A 23,997-nucleotide genomic window follows, 5' to 3' on the forward strand; every position below is an offset into this window, starting at 1 on the left:
ATGAATTTCAACTGGCAGAGCTTGGTATTCCAAACCTTACTTCATGTTATCAAGTTTTCCTCCCAATCCAACCTTCTCTCTCATTACGGTTCAAATGACAATGCACAAAACTCTTTGCAGAACCTGATCTGGCCCTCCCATCTCCCCATCACCACCCCCTGCTTTTGTTATACCAAAAATTCTTCCCAAGGTGCCCTTTCTTCTTTATTCCACTCCTCTCTAGTGGCCAATATCAGAAAGCTCAGCTCAAACACTGAATACCTTCCTGAATGATCTTAGGCAAATTATTTCACTTCCCAGAGTTTCCACTTCTACATTTCTATAAAATGGAAATAATTTTTAAATTGCTTTTTCTCATTACTATTACACAAAAGTTACTGTACCTGGCACATAGTAGGAACACACACACACAAATAGAAAGGGCAGCTGTTTGTTTTTCCTCTGAATCCCTCTATCCCTAATAGATAGCTGTCTCAGTGCCTGGCACCATCGAAATAACTTAATTCATGTTTATTGGATTAAAAAAAAATGTCACTAGTGCTAGCTACCAGGCCCTGACAGATAAGGACCTGTGGTTGTGTGATTTTAGATGACTTATCTACATAAGAAAGCACAAAGTAAGAAAGTAGTCTAAAAGAGAGCTTCCTTCCTACATAGAGAAAGAGCTTTATTGACTTTGATCAGAAACGGGCTCTGGAAAACCGCCTGCAGGCATCTCTGTAAGTATTCACCCACAAAGCAAAGAATATCAGAAAATAAGATGGAAATTTTTCTCATCCTTTTCCTCCCCACCCCCACAAAAGGCCCCTATCTCAAAAGGAGGATTTGGTTGTGTTTTTAAATGGATTTTTGCACTTTTTCAAAAATCAGCTAGATACCAATGCATCCCCACAGCTGAATAAGCACCATTAGGATGAAAGATGTATCCTGGGGGCAGCATAAACTGTGATCCAGCTGCCCCTCCAGCTTGTGCAACTTCTCTTGTTTGATGAGAACAGGGAGGGAGTGGAGTGTCCCGTAGGCTACGTCATGCAGGGTTAGCAGCCTCAAAGTTCATTTTGAGAGAAGAGCCCCGATGCTTGGAGACATTACTGAATTTCAGCTTGTCCACTCAGAAATGCTATTGGTATAGAGTGGTGAAGTTGCTTCCGTTCTGCTCTTCTACAGAAACCAACCCTGCTCTTCTACAGAAACCAATCACAGGCAAGCAAAATAATCCTCTTTCTTCAATCTGCAAAAGTTCGAAGCAGCCCTTTAGCATAATCACTCTTAAGACAAACAAAAATAGAATACTGTACAAGCCATATCATCTTGTTGGTAGATGGTTCTAAGGGAGGAGTATTTAATGGGACAGTGAGTTTAAGAGAGAACAGTTTCTTTTGGTTCTGTGAAAAGAAGTGTGCTTGAGAAATGTTATTCCAAATCCATTAAATTATTCATTCATCCATTCATTCAACAAACACTCAAGGATGAACTACTTTTCATTTGCCTTTTTATTTATTCAATCAATAAACATTTACTGAGCACAGAATGGATATACCATGTACTTTCCTGTGTGTTATGAAGAATATAAACAGTTAATGCTTACATTGTTGAGTGATGATGCCATGCCAGGAATTGTCTAAGATCACACAGTTGGTTAGTAGTACAGCCCAGAGTGTATCCAGGAGCCTGACCCCAGACCCCATATCTTTGACCTCCTGCTATATTGCCTCTCAAAGATGCAAAACACCCAGATGTTAAGATGTAAGTCCAGGCCTCAAGGAGCTTACACTTTAGGAGGGCTGAGGCATGTAAGTGCCTTAAGAGAGGTTCAGGAAAAAGTATCAGGGACATTTGGAGAAAGAAGAAATTATTTCTTCTTTGCTGAGAAAGAGAGAAACTCCTTGGAAATGGTAGGATTTGAGATGATTCATGATAGACAGATAGAATTGAACAAACATTGTTGGGCAAGAAGGCATTCTAAGCTAAGAAAACTGTACCAGTAACCCACAAATGAAAGAAAGCAGAAGTTGTAAAAGAGAGCAACTAGTTTAGTTTGATTGGAGTATTAACGTATATAAAGAGTGATAGTGGGGAAAATGCCGGACCAGGAAGTTGAGACAAGTGTGTATGTGATGCTAATTTTTCCTGACAGGTAACATTTACTCTGCTAAAAATACATCCTCCAAGCAGGTGCTGACACTTGTTGAGGGTATTTGCTTCATCACAATGAGTGACAAAGCATTACTCTAAAAAGCCCATTTAAAATTCACCATCTTAAATATGGGCTAATAGATTCAAGCAACATGGTCTTTCTGTAGTCTACATCCTTCTATTTATCTTGAGAAACTGTTAAGATAACAACAGCTCTGTAAGTCTGGACAAGAAACTTGAGAAAGGGCTCTTCTTTCAGGTAAGATTTGCCTATAGTGTCTGACAAAGAAGCGCCCATTGGGTTCATTTCCAGAGCAGAGAAGAATAATAGTGCTGTATTCACAATGGGTGAATACAGTACACTGTATTCTTCCTTTGTGCCCATGCGACAACACTCTGAGACCTATTTGACCCTCCTGGAGCCTCTGTGTGGGGGAGGGAAGACACTGCTCAGTGGATTTGTGTTTTATGTATCACCACACATGAGAGAACTAGCCTTTGAGTTAACTCAGCATAGGTCAGTCCCCAGTAGGTGCTATGTTATTCAATCTGTGCTCCCACTTTAAGGGAGAGAAGGGACTTTCAATAAGAAGAGGGTGCACACCCAGTTATATGGTCCAATAATTGATGCTCAGGCTGTGTAAGAGAAGAGTTAGAAGTGGGAATGGAGATGGCAAAAGTTGTGTTCAGGTGTTTCAGATATGTTCATATGCAAAGAAAGACACTGTGACTCCAAAGAAAAGAATTCAAACAAATAGGTAGACTGAAATCCATATGAATTATGTACTAGGCATTGCGATAAATAATTACATTTGTGATGTTCTCTAATTCTCACGAAATCTCCACAGTATTATGTGCATTACCACTCTCATTTTTCATCTAAAAATCTCTATTATTCAGGGTTCTCAGAAAGACTGAAAACTCACTTGAGGTTTCACAGCTAACAACAAGTGATGGGTTGGGACTCAAACCCACATCAGCCTATCTTTTAGCTCCCCAGGCCACACCTTCACTATAGTATGCCTTATGCTCTTTTCTGTTATTTACCTTAGTGAACAGATAGGGAGGAACTACATGGGAATAAATATAGCTCAATATAAGTTAACTCTGTCACACTTCACTGAATGACTTTGGGCAGAAATATGTCCACTCTCAGCCCTCAAATTCCCCTCTGAAAAAATTGAGTAGTACAGATGATCCCATTATACTGCTTCTGGTATAGTTCTCCATGATCTCTAAGACTCTATTGGATAAATAGAGCCTCCTCAGCAGCTCTTTACAATCTATGAGAGTCCACTGGAATAAACAGAAACCTTTCTACAAGGCATTCATGCACCTTCATGATCCAGCTCCTGCCCATCTCTCCTCCATCATCTTCCACCCACTCAAACTCACATTCACTCTTCAGTTCCACCAAACCATCTGCTAGTCTCCAAAGGGAGGGACACACCACTAAGCCTTCATGCATCTTATTCCCTCCACTTGGCAAAAAAATAGGTGGCTGGCCTTCCTGTAAGCTGCTATTCTTAAATATATTTCAATATCTATTTGGCATCAGTGAAGAGAAAATACTTTTCTACTCACTTAAATGTTAAGTACATATATTCTTTCTTAGGTTAGTAAATAATGTACCAATTACTATGTCACTTTATTCTTTAAGCTCCTTAGAAACAAACCACTCCTATAAGTGTATCGGTGACCAAGGAGAATCTACTCAACATCACAGAGACGATGGAGGAGGGCATTTATGTCACATGGAACATCGTATGTCATAGAAAATAGCTCCATTCCACGAGTCTCTCCTTGAAGGCATCTTTTCTGAGCCACAGCAATGCTGGGCCTTTTCCCAACTCTTCCCCAGCTCCCATTCCCACTACAGCAGCCCTCTTGGATCTGTCTCTGCCTCTTCAATGCAGATTAATGAACTCTGTCTGTTCTTCTACCCCAAATGTGCTTACCTCCCACTTCTTAATACTGTTTCAAGGGTCAAAAGCCATGCAGCCTATTAAGGATGAAGACTGTGTTTTGACTAGAAAACAGAACTTCTAATTGTTTATAATATACTAAATTCAGAATAAGGGTTTTGTTATATTCATCAAATAAGAGGGAAAGCAAGGTGCATTCCTCCAAGCGCAATAGGAACCACAGGTAGAATCCTAGGCCAACCGGAACCTCATTCCAGTTTGCTGTAGGGATATTCTGTGCCCCTCGCAGTGTAGAACCTCAGTTAACTCCCAGCTGACATGTATTTTTATTCAGACCTGTACCTGGCAAACTCCTGCTCTCACTGCAAGATTTAGCAGAATGAGGCACCACCTCTCTGTGAAGGCTGTCCTGACACCATCCAGTTCCTAGCTAAGCCTCTCTTCAGTGTTCTCCAGTTTTCATGTGGACTTCAATATGTCAAAAGAAAAATGTCAGCTGAATTAAATGTAAAGGATTTTAATTGAGCAATGAACGATTCACCAATCAGGCAGACTTCCGAGCAGGAGTAGGCTCAGAGACTCCAGTGCAGCCATGTGGTGGAAGATTTATGGACAGAAAAAGGAAAGTGACTGCAGAAAATGGAAGTAAGGTACAGAAACAGCTGGATTGGTTGCAGCTCACCATTTGCCTTATTTGAACACGGTTGCAACCATTGGCTACATTTGATTGGCCAAAACTCGGTGATTGGCACAAGTGTAGGCTACCATCTGTTTACACCTCCTCTTGCTATAGTTCACCATGTTCAGAGAAAACCTTGGGCCAAAATTAAAATATGTGAGAAGGAAGCGTCAGGCTAAACTTGATTTAACAAGTACTATGATTATTTTACGGCATCTACCAATAATGAGGCATTTATCAATTTATCTGTCTCTCTCCTCCCACTAGACTGTGAGTTCCTTAGGACAAAGATTTTGTCTAATCCATCTCTGACTCTGCATAGTCCCAGATTGGAGGGGTGTGTTGTGTGTGTGTGTGTGTGTGTGTGTGTGTGTGTATCAAGAACTTGACTGTAGGCCAAGCTGACAGTAAAACTGATGCTGAAGGCAAAGCCTGCCCAGTATTCCTCACTTTTAACTCAGGAAAAGGAAGCTGGTCTTGACCCGGTCCTGAGTACAGAATTCTCTGTAGGTGGGAGAAATATGAAGGCAAGGAAACAGGAGGTGATTTGTAAGGGAAAATGAAGCACATGGCAAGTTAGATTCCCCAAGGTTCTTAAACTGGTAGTTAATTGAATCCAGTGTTCCAAGACCTTAATTTCAAACAAGGTCTTTGGGAGAAACAGTCAGTTGCTCTCCCTCAGGCAAAATGAAAGCCCTTTTGCTTAACTCAGAGATGTAACAAAGCTCCTGGCTTCTTTTTCCTTAATCCTTATGCACCCAGGCTGAGGCCTCACCCTGGGGGACTTTGGAAGGCAGTTTCTGAGCCTCATTTCTTCCCGCCTATCCCACAACCTAGATTATTTGCAAACCCCAATAGGTATTTTTAAATTCAAAGCTCTCTACATAAGAATTCCAGACTGGCCAGGAGTGAGTCCTCATCAACCTGACCCAGGCCATATGTAGCCCCCAGGGCTTGATTTGGAGCCAGGGTCCAGGATAAATCTTTCCATCTCTCATTGCAATTTGTTTTGTCCTTATTAGCATCTCTATATTCCCTTTTGCATTACAGTGACCTCATTCATTCATTCCTTCAAAAGTAAGTATTTACTGAATGTTCACTACATTTTAAATCTGAAGGAACAGAATAGTAATAGTAGCTGGCAGGTATTGAATTTTTCATGCACTGTAGCAAAAATTAGATAAAGAGAAAAATACCTGGATGATTCTCTATTTTATTTATTTGTCACAAAAATCCTATGGACTAGGTACTATAGCGTTGTTGTGTTACAGATGAGGAAATGAGGGACAGAGAGAGAATAACTTTCTGAATCAGTTAGAATTATTTTGTCTGCAAGTAACAGAAAAATCAACTCAGCATGGCTTGAACAATGAGAGAGATGCATTATCGGACACAACAGGAAGAACAGAGGGAGGCAGCTTCAGGATTTGTGAATTCAGTGACTTCACACCTGGGTTATTTTCAACCTTTCATCCTGCCAGCCCCAGAGAGTCACCATAATCTTCAAGTTTGGTCTGCAGAGCTACAATCGGGCTACGGAAGTTTCAAGAGCTTCATCCAGACATAAAAAATCCAAAGGGAGAGACCAAGGGCACATATTTTCTTTGTGCCTGTATTAGTTTCCTAGGGCTGCCATAACAAAGTACCATAAACTGGACAAACTGGATGACCCAAAACAACAAAAGTTTATTTTCTCATGGTTCTGGAAGCTGGGAGACTAAAATCAAGGTGTCAGCAGGGCCAGGCTCCCTCTGATGCCTCTAGAGAAGGAGATTCCTTGCCTCTTCTTAGCCTCTGGAGATCACTAGCAATCCTTGATGTTTCTTGCATTATAAATGCAACACTCCAATCACTTTCCAGTTGCTTTATCTCTGCGTATATGTCCTTCTGTCTCTTCTCTGATTATAAGGATACCAATCATAATGGATTTAGGCCACACCTTACTCTGGAATAACCTTACCTTAACTCAACTACATCTGTAAAGGCCCTATTTTCAAATAAGATCATATTTGCAGGTACCAGGGGTTAGAATTGAACATATTTTGGGGAAGGACAAAATTCCACCCATAGCAATGTCTTATTTTAAGAGCTAGAAACCCTTTCCTGAAAGTCCCCAAGCCAACTTCTTAGATCTGACTGGCCAGAACTGCATCACATGCCCAAACCTAAGCTAATCACTGCCCAGGAGAATGGGAACCACCAAGATCAGTTTAGACCAATTCAGACCCACCCTAGGGCCTGGAAAAAGTGTACAATGCCTCCTAAAGCAGCACATGGCGAGGAGAGAGCAGGTATCAGAACACGGTTGAGGAAGAAGGAAGTGGGGAGAACTGATGTCTCTAGGAAGGTAACCAACAGCGTCTGCTACACTTGCCCATAATTCCCTATGTGTCTGACTCCAGAGCCTAAGGTCTGTGAGCTCACAAATCCTCATTTCAGGATCCACTATGGCACCATGCCTCATATTCTACAAGACACTGTCCTGTGGGCTTTGTAGGTGCCTTCTCATTTAATCTACAGGTACATATCATTATCACCACTATCACAGAGATGGTAAAATCACAGGCATCAAGCCCAGGGTTGCACAACTCTTGGAGGTAGATGCTTGTGAAATGCAGGAGTCTACAACACCAGGCTATGAGAAATAAAGTTTACTACATGTGGAACCTAGCCCTTCCCTTCCAGAAAATTCTTTGATTTTTTTATTTTCAGGAGAACATTTGAATTCTAATTGACATAAAGCATTTGTATCTCTTATCCCACAATCGGAACTAAGAAATCCTGCTTTGTCCACCTAAGTAAAATTTTCTTCTTTTGATCAGTAGAAATTAATGTACAAGGTGAGGGCCTTTGCTCCTCGTGGCTTGCTTGAGCCTAAAAGAATGCCTCTCTCTCAAAGATGAGCAGCTGGTTGGTTTTTGTGGGGAAGGGATACTTATCATGTAAACAATTTCCCAATTTCTTACGATAAGAGCTTTGGTGGGAAAGCCATGTGTTCCATGATCAAGGATGAGACATGAAGGTATGGTAAGAGGCGCAGTCTGGAAGGCGCAGTCAGGCATTTCTTTTGTCATGTGAGCAAGGAGAAAAAGCACTGGTCTTAGAGTCAGATTGGATCTTTTCTTAGTACAGCAGTTAAATAGCCTGGCTCTTGAATTTAGGCAATTTGTTTCACTCGTCAGGGCTCAGTTTTCTCATCTATGAAACAAAGTGGTTAAATTAGGTAATGTTTAAGTTTTCTTCAGCTAAGACACTCAAAGTTGAGGAATATTGTCTTCTGGGTTCACTGTGAGCATGTCAACTCTACTTCATTTTCTGCCCTTCCCTCTCTGCCCTTCTTACTGTGTACATCTGATAATTTACGGTTCTGAGTGGTGACTGTGAAGTAGAGGAAAATGAGTTAAAATTATGCTTCCACTGGACAGTTTGGTTTAAAACTGTTTTCATGGTCACTATGTTGCTTCTTTCTTACAACAGCCCTGTGATAGTATTAATTTTCTCATTTCTAAACATCAAGAAATTGGAAAATGTTGGAGCTTGCCCAAAGTTACTCAGCTAATGACTACAAATTCAGACCTAAAGTAAGGTGTTTGGCTCGCAGTTAGTAGCCTAGCGTATGATAACTCAGCACACAGGACCCCACAGAACACCAGCCTCCCCTGCTTCACCAGTGCTAGGAAAGCCTTGACTTATCCAAAGGAGATAAAAGGATGCAGACTAAGTGGTTTACTTGGAACACATCTGTCTTTGTTGTGTTATAATGAAGCTATCTCTTATCCTCAAGAAATCAGGTATAAGAAAAAACCATCTAACAACAACGTTGTCCTAGAGACAATGCATTATCTTGAGAAAGAGTGAAGGGTTCATCATAGACAATATTTAAGCATAGGATAAATAAACTCCTGATGGGACTGAAGGAATCAGACTTTGGATAAGAATTAACCTTCAGTCTCTGGTGAGGTGTTATTTACACTAAGGCAATTTAAGCTTGTGTGGAGGGTTCTTTTTTTCTGACAGGAATAAATAAATCTGTATACCAGCAATGATCAATTGGAATTTGAAATTGTAGATGCAACAGCATTTACATTAGCACCCAAAAAACTAAAATTCTTAAGTATAAATCTAACAAAATATGCACAGGATATATATGAAGAAAACTATAAAATTCTGACAGAAGAAATCAAAGATCTAAATAACTAGAGAGATAATCCATGTTCATGGATAGGAGATGATAAGATGTCAATTATTCTCAATGATGACATGGATAAGACGTCAATTCTTCTCAACAAATTCAACACAGTCCTAATAAAAATTCTAGCAAATTATTTTGTGGATATTGAGAAAATGATTCTAAACTATATGGAAAGGCTAAACACTCAAAATAGCCTACGAAACACTGAACAAGAACAAAGTCAAGGACTGGCACTACCCAACTTTAAGACTTACTGTAAAGCTACAGCTATCAAGACATTATTGTTTTGGTAAAAGAACTGACAAACAGGTGAATGAAACAGAATATATAGCCCAGAAACAGGCACAAACAAATATAGTCAACCCATGTTTGACAAAAGAGCAAAGGCAATTCAACAAAAAAAGGTAGTCTTTCCAGCAAATGGTGCTAAAACAACTGGACATCTACATGCAAAAATAAATATATAAATCATAGATCTTACACTTTTTAAATAAATTAACTCTAAATGAAACATAGATCTAAAGAAAGTGCAAAACTAAGAAGATAACAAAGAAAAGTTTGACAAACCTGACAAAAACAAGAAATGGGGAAAGGATTCCCTATTTAATAAATGGTGCTGGGAAAATTGGCTATCCATAAGTAGAAAGTTGAAACTGGATCCTTTCCTTACTCCTTGTATGAAAATTAATTCAAGATGGATTAGAGACTTAAATATTAGACCTAAAACCATAAAAACCTTAGAAGAAAACCTAGGTAACACCATTCAGGACATAGGCATGGGCAAGGACTTCATGTCTAAAACACCAAAAGCAACGGCAACAAAAGCCAAAATTGACAAACGGGATCTAATTAAATTAAAGAGTTTCTGCACAGTGAAAGAAACTACCATCAGAGTGAACAGGCAACCTACAGAATGGGAGAAAATTTTTGCAATCTACTCATCTGACAAAGGGCTAATATCCAGAACCTATAAAGAACTCAATCAAATTTACAAGAAAAAAAACAACCCCATCAAAAAGTGGGCAAAGGATATGAACAGACACTTCTCAAAAGAAGACATTCATACAGCCAACAGACATATGAAAAAATGCTCATCATCACTCGTCATCAGAGAAATGCAAATCAAAACCACAATGAGATACCATCTCACACCAGTTAGAATGGCAATCATCAAAAAATCAGGAAAAAACAGGTGCTGGAGAGGATGTGGAGAAATGGAACACTTTTACACTGTTGGTGGGACTGTCAACTAGTTCAACCATTGTGGAAAACAGTGTGGCAATTCCTCAAGGATCTAGAACTAGAAATATCAATTCCTCAGTGATCTAGAACTAGAAATATCATTTGACCCAGCCATCCCATTACTGGGGATATACCCAAAGGATTATAAGTCATGCTGCTATAAAGACACATGCACACGTATGTTTATTGCATCACTATTCACAATGCAAAGACTTGGAATCAACCTAAATGTCCATCAGTGACAGACTGGATGAAGAAAATGTGGCACATATACACCATGGAATACTATGCAGCCATAAAAAAGGATGAGTTTGTGTCCTTTGTAGGGACATGGATACAGTTGGAAACCATCATTCTCAGCAAACTATCGCAAGAACAGAAACCCAAATACCGCATATTCTCACTCGTAGGTGGGAATTGAACAATGAGATCAATTGGACACAGGAAGGGGAACATCACACACCATGTCCTGTTGTGGGGAGGGGGGAGGGGGAAGGGATAGCTTTAGCAGATATACCTGATGTAAATGACGAGTTAATGGGTGCAGCACACCAACATGGCACATGTATACATATGTAACAAAACTGCATGTTGTGCACATGTACCCTAGAACTTAAAGTATAATAATAATAAATAAAAAAAAGAAAAGTATTGACGTGACCTTAAGTTTGGTGATGAATTTTTAGATACAACATGAGCAGCACAATCTATGAAAGAGAAAAATGAACAAACTGGACTTCATTAAAATTTAAAACTTCTGCTTTGCAAAATAAACTGTTAAGAGAATGGAAATATGAGCCACAGACTGAGAAAATGTTTACAAAACACATATCTGATAAGCGTCTTGTAGCCAAAAATATACAAAGAAATCTTAAATCTTAAGAATGAGAAGACAAACTACCCAATTAAAAAAAGGGGGGGGGATAAGAGATCTGAACAGACACCTTACAAAAGAACATGTACAAATGACAAATAAGCATAGGTTTAGTAAGCATATTAGGGAATTACAAATTAAAACACTAGGAGCAACCACGTAAGTTCCTATTATACGTTTATAAGAATAGCTAAAATGTAAAATACCAAATGCAAATAAGGTGCAATATGAACTCTCATTTATTGCTATTTATTGCTGGTGGAAATGCAAAATGATATAGCCACTTTGGAAGACAATTTGGCAGTTTCTTACAAAACAAGAGATATTCTTACCATATAATCCAGGACTCATGTTTCCTGGGTATTTACCCAAATGAGCTGAAAGCTTACATCCACACAAAAACTTGTACATGAATGTTTATAGCAGCTTTATTTATCATTACCAAAAACTAGAAGCATGCAAGTTGTCTCCAACAGGCAAATGAATAAATAAACCATGGTACATCCATAAAATGGAATATTATTCAGTGATAAAGGGAAATGAGTTATCAAGCCATGAAAAGACATGGAGGAACCTCAAAAGTATTTGTTAGATAAAAGAAGTGAGTCAGAAAAGGCTGTATGATTGCAACTCTATTACATTCTGGAAAAGACAAAACTATATAGATAGCAAATAAATAAATGGTTGCTAGGGGTTTCAGAATTTAAGAGCAAGGAAGAAGTGGAGGACAGGGGATTTTTAGGGCAATGAAATTGTTCTATATACTGTAATGGTGGATAGTTGAAAATATGTATTGGTCAAAGCCCATAGAACTGCACTACACAAAAACTGAACCTTTATGAAAACTACAGATTTCAGTTAATAATTATACCATACTGGCTCAGAAGTTTTAAGAATAATGTACCAAACTAACACAAAATGTTAATAGCTACATAAGGATGAGAGAAGGAGAAGATAGTTAATGTTCTCTGGCATTATCTAGCTGCAACTACATGTACACATGTTTTGAAATCTTGACAGTTAGAAGCGTGCCCCTGACATTTGAAAGCTGCCAACGATTCTTCTGTTTCTTCCAAGGAGGAGGCTCAGATTCCTCTATGAGGGAAGAGAGAGGCTTTGTTTAGGAAAAAAACACTTACAGGGCATTTTAATTAGACAAATGTAAAATAAGAACCCCTTTTGAAACAGAGATACCTAAACCAATAAAAATTCAGTTGTGTCTGTAAGATCTGTTAATGGGTGGCCAGACCAGGCCCGGGGTTTAGAGGGAACCTTGGTTATTCTCTCTTAAGGTCTCTAGAAAGCCAAGGGCCTGAATCTAGATTAGGAGAAACGCACGTATTTAGCCTCCTCCCTCTACGGGTGCTGTATTAGTCTATTCTCACACTGCTATGAAGAAATACCTGAGACTGGGTAATTTATAAAGGAAAGAGTTTTAATCGACTCACAGTTGCACATGGCTGGGGAGGCCTCGGGAAACTTACAATCATGGCAGAAGGCAAAGAAGAAGCAGGCACCTTCTTCACAGGACGGCAGGATGAAGTGAGTGCAAGCAGGAGAAAATGCCAGACGCTTATAAAACCATCAGATCTCACGAGACTCTCTCATAAAAACAGCATGGGAGAAACTGCTCCCATGACCCAGTTACCTCCACCTGGTCTTGCCCTTTACACGTGGGAATTATGGGGATTATAATTCAAGATGAGATTTTGGGTGGGGACACAGCCAAACCATACAGGCACTATGCTGGGCATCACAACTGGGAGACAGGCAAGAGTTGAGGATGCTAGGAGCAACTGTATCTGGTAATACTTGTCTGCATTGTCATTCCTTTCTCATTCCACAAGTCTTCAATAGTGTTTTATAAACTGCATTACAGAGAATTAAAGGACAGACCTGACTTGTGTTTAAGGGAAAGCAATAAGAAAATCACAGCTATGAGGAAAGTCAGGCTTGAGAAAGCCAGAAGCAACCTGAAAATAGACTGAGTGTTTATTATAAATTATATGTTGAAATATTTACCCTCTAGGTGATGATAGAATCCTCTCACCCTCTTTCTACTATGTGAAGACACAGAGAGAAGTGAGCCGTCTGCAACCTGGAAGAAGACCCTCACCATAACCTGACGATGCTGTCACCCTGATTTGAGACTTCCAGTCTCCAGAATTGTGAGAAACAAGTTTCTGTTGTATATAAGCCACCCAATTTACGGTACTTTGCTATAGCAACCTATGTTTGACTAAGTGACAAAGGCTGTGGGGGTTCTCAAGAGACAGAGAATGCTCTGTGAGCTGGAGGAAACAAGGCAGACCTGGCCACACACTAAGAACCTGTAGGATTCACATGCTAGTGGAAGGAAGCACTTTCCTGGCAGGAACAAGGGGTAAGCAAATGTGTCAATTTCACAAAAAGTAAGTTCCATCTTTAAAGGCTATGTGATACATTTTTATCAGTTTGGTAAAAAAGAAATTGTCTCCTTGTGCAAATTTTGGAAGCAATTTTCCAGCCAGAAGATGACCACATACTCTCTCTCTCTCTCTCTCTCTCTGTCTCTCTCATACACACACACACCACACACCACACACACACACTCACAAACTTTCACAGTTTTATGCTGTGTAGGTCCTGCTGTGTAGATGCTGAAGGAATTCCAAAATATGTCTGGCTCACTCTGAAGTTATTTTTCCTTCCCAGGCTTGAACACAAAATTGTGTTTTCATATTTCTTTCAATCCAAGTCCTGGGGATCTGCTTAATAAGATTCAGACTCATCCTTTCTGTCTCAGGAACTGAAGAAAGAGAAGTCTCGGGGGTTTGGCCCTGCTTGAATTCTCAGCAGACTTCACAATAAAAAAGTTCAAACATTATGGCCTCCAGTCATTTTCTAAAACAAACAAAACCAAAGCAAGCCTGGTAGGCTCTTTCATGACTTACATGACTAAAATCCTCTGTCTCTCATTTTTTCCCTCCCTCCTCCACATACTCTTCAAATGCATGTGAGTCATGCATATGCTTGGAACTCGATTGATGAGTCCCCGCATATCAGTGTGAAATGTCAGTAAGCAAATTAAGCAAAAGCTCTGGCTGGGGAGATAAGTCGAGGTGAAAAGCTGCAGGAGCTGCCTGCTCAGGTCTGGTTTCCTCAGAGGAGGGAGGGGTGGTAGCAGTCCAGGACCTGAGACAAGGCAGTTGTCAAGGACAAGGCTCATGGTCAAAGTCAGGACACAGTCAGAGAAGATGCAGGAAGTTGGAGCAAAGCCAAAGCCATCAACCCTCACATGAAGCGAGCGGAGACTCAGTGGAGGAGGAGAATGCATGAGACGGGGTGGGCAGCCATCCCGGAGTCTCATCTCACTAAGGTGCTCATCCATATACCTTTGCCATGTGGTTCACCAATACCATATACCCCCAACCTCCTCCTGAGTCTCCCCACCATGTCCTGGCCTTTCTGAGAACCAGCTCTTCCCTGGCAACCTGATTCCTTTGCAGTCCTGTCACGTGGAGTCAGCCTGTTCTCAATCTGTCCTTCCATGTTCTTCAGAGTTGCTCTCAGCATGCTGGCCCGCAGTGCCAGTCCCAGCTGCCTATGTCAAAGTTCCTCTCTCTCTTGAGTCTCAGGTCCTTCAACTACACTGACCTCCACCCCGTCGCTGCTTTCCCTAACCACCACCTGACTAGTACTCACTCTCGTGATAGCCTGATGATGACAGTGGCATCTGGTCCACAGTCTTCCCTTCATCCCATATCACAACCCCAGGTGACATCACGGTCATCTTTAGTGGCCAACCTACACCATTTCCAGACTTCTCAGGGGCCTAGCTCCTCATCTGCCCTCTACATGCAGCACTCACCATTCATCATTCAACAAACAGTTACCAGTACCTACTATTCACTGTGCTCTGGGCATGGTGCTGGGATACCAAGATGAACACAGTCCCTGCCCTCTAGAAGTGCATATTTTAATGGGAGAGACAGTCACATAGGAGAGGGAAACATAGGAACTCAATCTGGTGGGAAGGATGTGGCAACAGGGCCCCACTCTGCAGAAAGGTAGGATCTACAATGTTGAGATGGTAGATAATCTACCCGGGCTGTATCAGGATCCCATCAGCAGCTGGGGGTAGAACAAGAGGGGTCTAACTCAGGTAGAAGGTAGAGGGAGGCTGGCATGAACTATGCCATATCTCACAAATCCTTCTACATTAAGTTTTAAATGAGGGAAACCTGAATACCAACCAGAAATCAAGGCAGAGGCTCGATGATAAACATGGGACCTTACTCATCTTTATAGATTGGCATCTAGTGCTATGCTGGATCATGGCAGGAGCTCAGTAAATGTTTTTCCAACAGAACTCAACCATCATGAACATGATTAGCATAAGAAGGGCAGGAGGGGAAAGCTACAGAGCAATCCACAGGGCACAAAGTGGGCAGGCTGGATACCCAAGCACGACCAATTCTAGATCCTGCTTACCTTTGTGGATGGGGCTCCTAAAATACTCCATGATTGGGCTTTCAGGATCCAGGTCTGGCTTGAGTCCAAGTGGGAGGCATGAGCATGAGGAGCCAAATAGGCCTGGCACAACCAGGGCTATCATGGGATCAGCCTTGCTAAAAAGTAACATGGGGCACTAAGAGGAACCCAGAGCAGAATCAACCCTATCTTCTGCCTAGAAGGCTCTTCTACAACCTTTTCTTGTGGGACAACCACCCAGCTTCCTGGAATATGGACCATCAAACTCTAGAGCAGGGATGCCCAGCCTGGGTCCCCAGCAGAGTCCCCAGACCCACAGAACGTTTCAAAGACAACCCAGGAATCTATGGGACATTACTATTATCCTTAAAATACTGACAGACATTGAGGATACACATGTGAACCAAAGTATTCTTATTCTTTTCTGAAATTAGAACCAACTCAAGGAACTAACCCTGGACATGGAGATTGGAAACTATGATTAGAGACTATATGCGCATTTGATTAAATTTAGAGAGGGAAGTAATTCAATATTTATTGTTAAGTGTAGTTGCTTTAGACAAAAATCTTTCAAAACCTGTTTTACTTTGCAAAGAGTTAAGAAAAAAGGACTCCTTGGTATAGAAAGGTTGGAAATCATTTGACAAGAAGCAAGAGACAGCTTGTATATTTCATCAGCTCATTACACAAGGCCAGAAGCATCTCATTCCCTGCCTGAGGAGAAGCTGATAACGTAGGTTAATCCTGGGCTCTTAGGGAACCATGCAGCCTTGGACATGGGGAAGTTGGCTTACCAATCAGTCATTTATGCTGCCTTCTCTGTACAAAGCATATCTGAGGGTCATTAAAGAGTTAATCAGAGGGTTCTCTATACAGAAGTATCCAGTTGTATTCTTTGCCCACGGTTCTTTATATTATTTAGTAAAATCACAAGTTTTAGATATTAAGAAGCCTAAATTTGAAACCAACCTCTCTCACTTATTGTGAACATGACTTTGGACAAACATATCAGTGAAGACATGTGGCTGCAAGTATCAAAAATGCCAATAAATCGTGGCTCAAAAAAACTTGGGGATTTTCTTACGTAACTAGAATTTGGGTAATCTTGAGATGGAACAATTCTTGAAGGGGATCATAAAGGAACTGGGTTCCATTCAATTTCTATTCCACCATCTGAGGGAGCATCTCAGCATTCATCCCCTTTGGGGTATCATCTCTGTTACCCCTCTAGCCATTGCACTCACATGCCATGGAGGAAGAAGAAAGATAAAGGGCAGAAAGCATCAATCAACTGAATCTGTCTCTCTCTCTCTCTCTTTTTTTTTTTTTTTTTTTTTATCAGAAAAGCTTTTGCTTACTTGGAAGCCTCATTCAGAAGATTTGTTTCTGTGTATCTTCATTAGCGTATTGCAGGCACAGTCTGGATAAAAACCAATTGACAAAGAATTGACATTTAAAGAAAGTGTTACTCAAGGAGTGGTATGTAAAGATTTTCTTCAAATAGAAAAAAGTGTTCTAAAATTTAAAAGTAACAAATCCTACTGAAGCCCATCAAATACATTTAAATTATTAGTTAAGTGTAATTAAATGTAATTATTAGTTAAATGTAGTTAAATGTGTTAAGATATTTTTGTTATAAATATAGTTAATAATATGTTTGAATGAGCTAATGAGAAAGAAAGAGAGGAGAGAGGAGGTCAGAGATGGAAGGAAAGAAAGAAGAAAAAAGAAGAAAGAAAAAATAAAGGGATAAAGCAAAAAGGGTAGGGAAAAAATCTCATTGTAACTTTTAAAGGTTTAAAAATTAGTAAATAAAAGTAAAATATAAGCATTAATTCTGTTTTTTCTATATCAAATATACCTGAGGGTAGTCAATGGATTATTGAGGGGGGTTGTCTTCACAGAAGTATTCCAACGTTAAAAAAACTGGCAGGCACCATGGCTCAGACTGTAATCCCAGCACTTTGGGAGGCCAAGGTGGGCGGATCAACTGAAGTCAGGAGTTCAAGACCAGCCTGACCAACATGGAGAAACCCCATCTCTACTAAAAATACAAAATTAGCCAGGCATGATGGTGCATGCCTGTAGTTCCAGCTACTCGGAAGGCTGAGGCAGGAGAATAGCTTGAACCCAGGAGGCGGAGGTTGTGGTGAGCCAAGATCATGCCATTGCACTGCAGCCTGGGCAATAAGAGAGAAACTCCGTCTAAAAAAAAAAAAAAAAGATAAAATTAGATATTCACATTTTGTGAACCTTAGTAAAATAATGGATCAAAGAATGGCCATGAATGGCTACTATCATCACAAAAAGAGAGTCCATTATACACAATGGAAAAATAAACCACCATCTAAAGATTGAGGTATTCTTGCTATAAACTTCAGTCTGGATCTATGAAGCTTCAAGATTTAACTACCAATTTGCAGGAAACAGAGTTGCAGAGGAACATGTTAAACAATGCCACAACGATGCAATCAGCAAAATCCAGAGTATGGGAAAGATTGCAGCCCAAATGAGTAGTTTTTTTGTTTTGTTTTTTTGTTTTTTTCCCAACAAATAAGTTCTAAGGGGAAATATTTAAAAAAACAAAACAACAACAACAACAACAACAAAAACAGAGGGAAAAGGAGAAGAGACTTTAAAAGACTGGAGGCACATCCAACAATTGCAATACATAAAACTTATTTGGCTACTGATAAAAACTACTAAAAATATAAAATAATTAGGAAAATTTGAACATTGACTCAATATTTCATTATTATAAGTAATTATTTTTAATTATTTAGATATAAAAATAGTATTGTCATTGTATTTCCATAAAGAGTACTTGCCTATAAAATACATGGTGAAATTCTTATAGATTAAATGATATAATGTCTAGAAGTTGCTCCTAAATAATCCAAGGGGAAGGAGGAAGTGAATGAAGATGCAGATAACATAATACTGGCCCTGAATTGGTAATTGTTGGAATTGGATTATCGGTATAAGGGAATTTACTATATTATTATCTCTACTTGTTTATATGCTTGAAATTTTCCGTAATAATTTTTCAAACACTCACCAACCTCAGAATGAATCTCATTAGACAAAAGTACCACTGAACTTGGCTCAAAGTGAAGAAGAAACCACTCCGAGTCAATGGTTTTCTTCATGGAACTGGCTACAGCTTCTTCCCAGTGTCCTAATGAAGAGGGCTCAGAGTTGACATCAGAACTACAGGACCCTTGTGCTGAAAGTTAAAGTAAAACAAAATGTAGAATTTCCATTCCAGTCCCTGTATCATCTTCACAAAATTCTGAGTTTAAATTCATTATAAATTCCTAAACTCCTACTCAACCATAAAAATCAAAGTATGATTGCTGCAAATGATCAAAAACAGGTAAATAGCCCCTGGTTAGAGTATTTTGGTTTAGTAAAGCTTCTTTTTTTTCTGAGTATGCTCCCAGTTATACATTCACATATATTTCCAAATAATTATGAGGTTTTTTTAAAAAAAGAAAATATGATCATGGAGAAGTAAGGTTATTTGAAATTCATCCCAAATTAAATGTTTGTTCACTCCATCAACAAATATTTGAGTGTCTATACTCTGCTGGGCATTGTCTTGGGTTTACAGAGGCACTGCTGAGGATAAACAAAAGATACATCTACTGCCTGGTGGAGCTCACAGCATGGGGAGACCTAGGGAAACAGAATATATATTGTAAACACCAATGAATACCTGTAAATTACAACCTAGGTCCATAGCAGCATTATTCCCAATAGCCAAAACGCAGAAGCAACCTGAGTGTTCATCCGAGATGAAAGGATAAACACAATGTGGTATAACATACATGGAATGTGCATAACATACAATGGAATATTATTTTGCCTTAAAAGAGAAGGACACTCTGACATATGCTACAACATGGATGAACTTTGGGTACATTATGCCAAGTGAAATAAGTCAGTCACAAAAGGACAAACACTGTATGATTCTACTTATATCAAGTGTTTAGGGTAGTCAAGCTCATCAAGACAGAAAGCGGAATGGTCATGACCAGGGGCTGGAGAGGAATGAGAACATTATTTAGTAAATACAGAGTTTTGGTTTTACAAGATGTCCAGCCTTCCATAGGTATGAATGGTGGTGGTGATGGTGGCAGAATCATGTGAATTTACTTAATGTCACTGCATTGTACACTTAAAAACAGCTAAGATGGTAAATTTTAAGCTATATGTGTTTTACCATATAACATTTAATTTTACCACAATTAAAATGTTCTAAAAATCACAACTTCAGGCAACTGCCACCAAGAAGATGCAGAGAGCTATTTTAGTAGGCACTATTTCTTCCTTCTGGGCATTCATTTCCCACTCTCTCCTTCCTAATATTACCCAGATTTTATTTAGAAGTCCATTTCCTCTCCACATTATCATATGATTCAGGAGACACTAATACCTTTACACCTCTACTGGTGAATTCTGATTAGCCTAAGTCAATCACACCATGAGACTTCCCTGGCAATTTATGGGTCTGAGGATAGATTGGGTACATGAACCATGTTGGTCCAATTATACTGAAGTAATGCATTTATATTCCATGGTTGAAGGAGATGGAAACAAGGATGCATAATGGCTCCGTTGCTGCTGGCAGCCATATTGTGAGCAGGAGGATTACCTGCTTTAGGCTGAAGGTAATGTAAGGAGCAAATCATGGAAAAACCCAAAGAATTTGGTTACAGAAACAATTCAGTGACATTGTTGAGCCACTGAAACAACCAACTAGGTAGTCCTTCTACCCCTGGGCTTACTGTTATGTCAGATAGTGCATATTCTTATGTAAGCCAGTTTAAGTTAGGTTTTTGATAGTTCAGCCCACACCATCCCATGTTAAGTATTAAAGCCAAAAAAGCAATGAATAGGAGTAACTGGTCTAGTTGTAGAGCTCAAGACAAACAGCATCTAGGCTGAGGCAATAGTATATGGAAGGGCTCTGTGGCAAAATCAAATGGAGTTCTGTCTAGGAGTTCAGGAAGTGAAAGAGTTCCAGCCCGGCAGAAGCCCGGAGGGAGGGGCTGCAGAGGAACTATCATACAAGATGAGGCTGAGAGACAGAGGGGAGCCAGATCCCTCCATGTAGGTCCTCTCAAGATTTTGGTCTTAATCCTAATGAGAGCCAGAAGCCCCTGGTGTGCTTTATGATGTCGTGATTAAAGGACCAGATTTGCTTTTAAGTAGATGCTATAATGTGGAGAAGTGATGGAAGAAAGGACAAGGTGGGGGCAAAGAAACAAATATTGCAGTTCAAAGATGGCAGTGTGAGGCAGAGGGAGGTATCAGGGATGACTTCTAAGTATCTGGATATAACAGGATGAATGAGGAACCTTTTAGTACAAAAGAAAGAGTTTGAACTTCAAAGATAGAACTAATCCCAGCATTTTGGGAGGCCAAGGTGGGAGGATCACTTGAGGCCAGAAGTTCAAGACCAGCCTGGGAAACATAATGAGATCTTCATCTCTACTTTTCAATGGTATGTTTTACTTTTCTATCTTCCCACTATCTCTTGGACTCCTTTCTATCTATCTCTTGGACTCCTTTCCATATAAGTTTATCTCTTACTTTTTTATCATTATTATGAAAGTAATATATGGTCATGGTTAAAAATTAAAACTAAAGTTCTAAGGTGATTTCTCAGCTGTACTCCCCAGAAGTAATCCCTGTTAAAAGCTTGTGTGTCTTTTTATTATATATGTGTGTTTTTTTTAGTATGGATATGTACTATAGTTTATTTAGTTACTTTTCTGTTGATGTCACTAGTATCTACCTTCTAAAAACAAAATTAGCTGGGCATGGTGGTGCATGTCTGTGTTCCCAGCTACTCGGGAGGCTGTAAAGGGAGGATCATTTAGCCCAGTTTGAGACTGCAGTGAGCTAGGATCACTTCACTGCACTCTAGCATGGACCAGAGTGTGACCCCACCTCCAAAAAAAAAAAATTGAAACTGGCTGTTTTTTATTTTTCTTAAGTTTTTTTGTTTTGTTTTGTTTTTCAAAGAATATGTTAGAACTGTTGCTATTTGACTTCTGAGGTTAGGTCATAGAAAGCCATATAGCTTCTGATAAGTTTTCCTGGGACACTTATTCTGGGGAAAGCCAGACTATACAAGTGGTCCAACTAAGGCAGGAGAGTAGGGTCTGGAGGCAGGAAACCTAAGGCAGATTCATGCTGACTTCCTAGAACTAAATCAGAAGGAAAACCCCAACTTTTCATGCACAAGTAACTAAAGAACCAGAGGCTACTCCTTTTGTATCTCACCGCCACCCCACCTTTTCTGCCTGGCAGATGAAAAATTGAAAGTGCCTCTGATTGGTCCCCTCCTGCAGCCAATCAGACTGATTTCAGGCCAAGTCTTCATTTCCACAGGAGTATAACTTTGTAACTTTACTTCAGCCTCTGATTGGTCACTTTTGGTAGCCAATCAGACGTTTGCATCGGGAATAACTTTGTAACTTCACTTCAGCCTCGGATTGATCACTTGCCATAATCATTCAGACTGATGACAGTCCACTACTTCATTTACATAGGGTGTAGACCAAGTACCCAATGGGAACCTTCTAGAGGATATTTAAATACCAAAAAATGTCTGTAACCAGGGCTCTTGAGCCACTGGCTCAAGCCTGCTCCCACTCTCTGTAGTGTTCTTTCATTTCAGTAAATCTACGCTTTTTTTCATTGCTTTGTTTGTGCATTTTGTCCAATTCCTTGTTCAAAATGCCAAGAACCTGGACACCCTCCACCAGTAACAACTACTCTGAGACCACCAAGCTGGGGTGACCACATGGACTCCACTGAACTCCTTGCCAACAGTCAGCATCAACTCACCAGCTAGGAGATCGAGTCACCTTGGAAACGCGTCCTCCAGCTTCAATCTCATGACTATATCTGTTGCCATGAGAAGCAGAAACAAGCCATGTCCATTGAGCCCTGCCCAAAAGAAAATAATTGTGTACAAAATAACTGTTTGTTGTTGATCTTTTATGGCACTAAGTTTGAGGGCTGGCCAGTTACACTCCCCTGCCATTGTACTGGTAAAACAAAATAAATAGAAAAGACTGAAAGAAACTTGCTCAGGATCACAGAACCAGTAAGCACAGGAGCCAGAATTCTAGCTAAATCTGTCTGATCCAGAGTCTGTGCTATTTCTTCAGTCTCATTGCTGCCACCTTTTTGGTCACATCTCAAAATTAAATGCTATTTCTATTCAAAACATCTTCAAACCCTAATCTCATACACATGCATTTCGAAAGTAATCTATTCAGCTTAAAAACAGCAATCCACTAGTAGAAGTAAGACATGGACAATTGCAAGTGCTTAAAAAAGGGTTTTTGTGGGGGGTTTTTTCTGTCCCCTATTATTTTTTCCCAAGCAGTAAGGAATTGATAGAAAATTAAAACAGACAACTTCCATTTTCTTTCAAGGGAGATTTATGACCACTGTCTACAGAATTTCTAACCGTAAAGTGAATTGCAAAACAAAATGTTTTAAAATAATATATTTAAAGCAACACAGTGTTATGTACAATTAATGTAAGAATAATCAGAAGTGATAGTTACTGAGTAAAAGTAAACCCAGAGAAATATGAGCTATAGGGGTAATAGCATTTCATGAAACACTAATCTGTCAGTGAAGAGCATAAATCAAGGGAATAATCAGGCATATTAATGACTCCAGAGAAACTTTCTCTTACTCATCAGACATCTTCAAGTACAACTCTATCTCTTTGCCACCACCTTCTTCCAGGCCCTTAGGACTCCATCCCAATGTTCCTGCAGCCTCTCTGAGCTGGTCCTCTTACCCCCAGCCTCACCACCGCAACATTACACCAACATCCCATAGCCCATCTTACCTTCTCCCTTTTTCCAGGGCCACTCCCTCTGCCTGGAATGCCCACTGCCTGCCCCTGACCAGGATAAAGCTTGCTCATGCTAAACATTTTCATCCACATGCCAGCTCCTTGAAGCTGCCTCTCCTGGGGTGTTTTCCAACCAGAGGGTACTTCTCCTTTGAGTTCCCACAAAACAGCAAACTTAGCTCTGCACTAGCTCTTCAGTCTACCTGCCAACGCACATTTACTTAGTGACACTGTATAAGCACACTATTCCAGGCGCGGGGGAGACAAAAGAGAACAAGACAGACAATTCCTGCTTCAAGACTCACACTTAAAATCAGTGCCTCTCAACCAGTGTAATTCTTCCCCTCAGGGAACATTTGTCAAAGTCTGGAAACATATTTTATTGTTATGCCTGGGAGGAGTGCTGCTGGCATCTAGTGGGTAGAGGCCAAAGATGCTGTGAAACGTTCTACAACTCACAGGACAGCCCCAACTACAAAGAATTGTCTGGTCCAAAATATCAACAGTGCCAAGGTGGAGAAGGCCTACTGTAAATAAGGAAATAAACACATAGGATCATTTCAGGGACTGTTACAAGCCATGAAG

General features: G+C 40.0%; 1 long non-coding RNA gene across 1 annotated transcript in view; it reads right to left on the minus strand.

Annotated features, from left to right (window-relative positions):
• Positions 1-23,599, minus strand: part of LOC126955283 (uncharacterized) — a 36,066-nt gene extending 12,467 nt beyond the window's left edge. The window contains exons 1-4 of the long non-coding RNA XR_007725871.1: positions 23,407-23,599; positions 22,383-22,484; positions 18,580-18,747; positions 16,880-16,941 (exon numbers count right to left, since the gene is read on the minus strand). This is a non-coding gene — a long non-coding RNA (uncharacterized LOC126955283). The remainder of the gene's footprint in view (positions 1-16,879; positions 16,942-18,579; positions 18,748-22,382; positions 22,485-23,406) is intronic.
• Positions 23,600-23,997: the final 398 nt, after the last annotated feature.

Source organism: Macaca thibetana, chromosome 5 (assembly GCF_024542745.1).
Source record: "Macaca thibetana thibetana isolate TM-01 chromosome 5, ASM2454274v1, whole genome shotgun sequence".
In the NCBI taxonomy this organism is placed as follows: Eukaryota; Metazoa; Chordata; class Mammalia; order Primates; family Cercopithecidae; genus Macaca; species Macaca thibetana.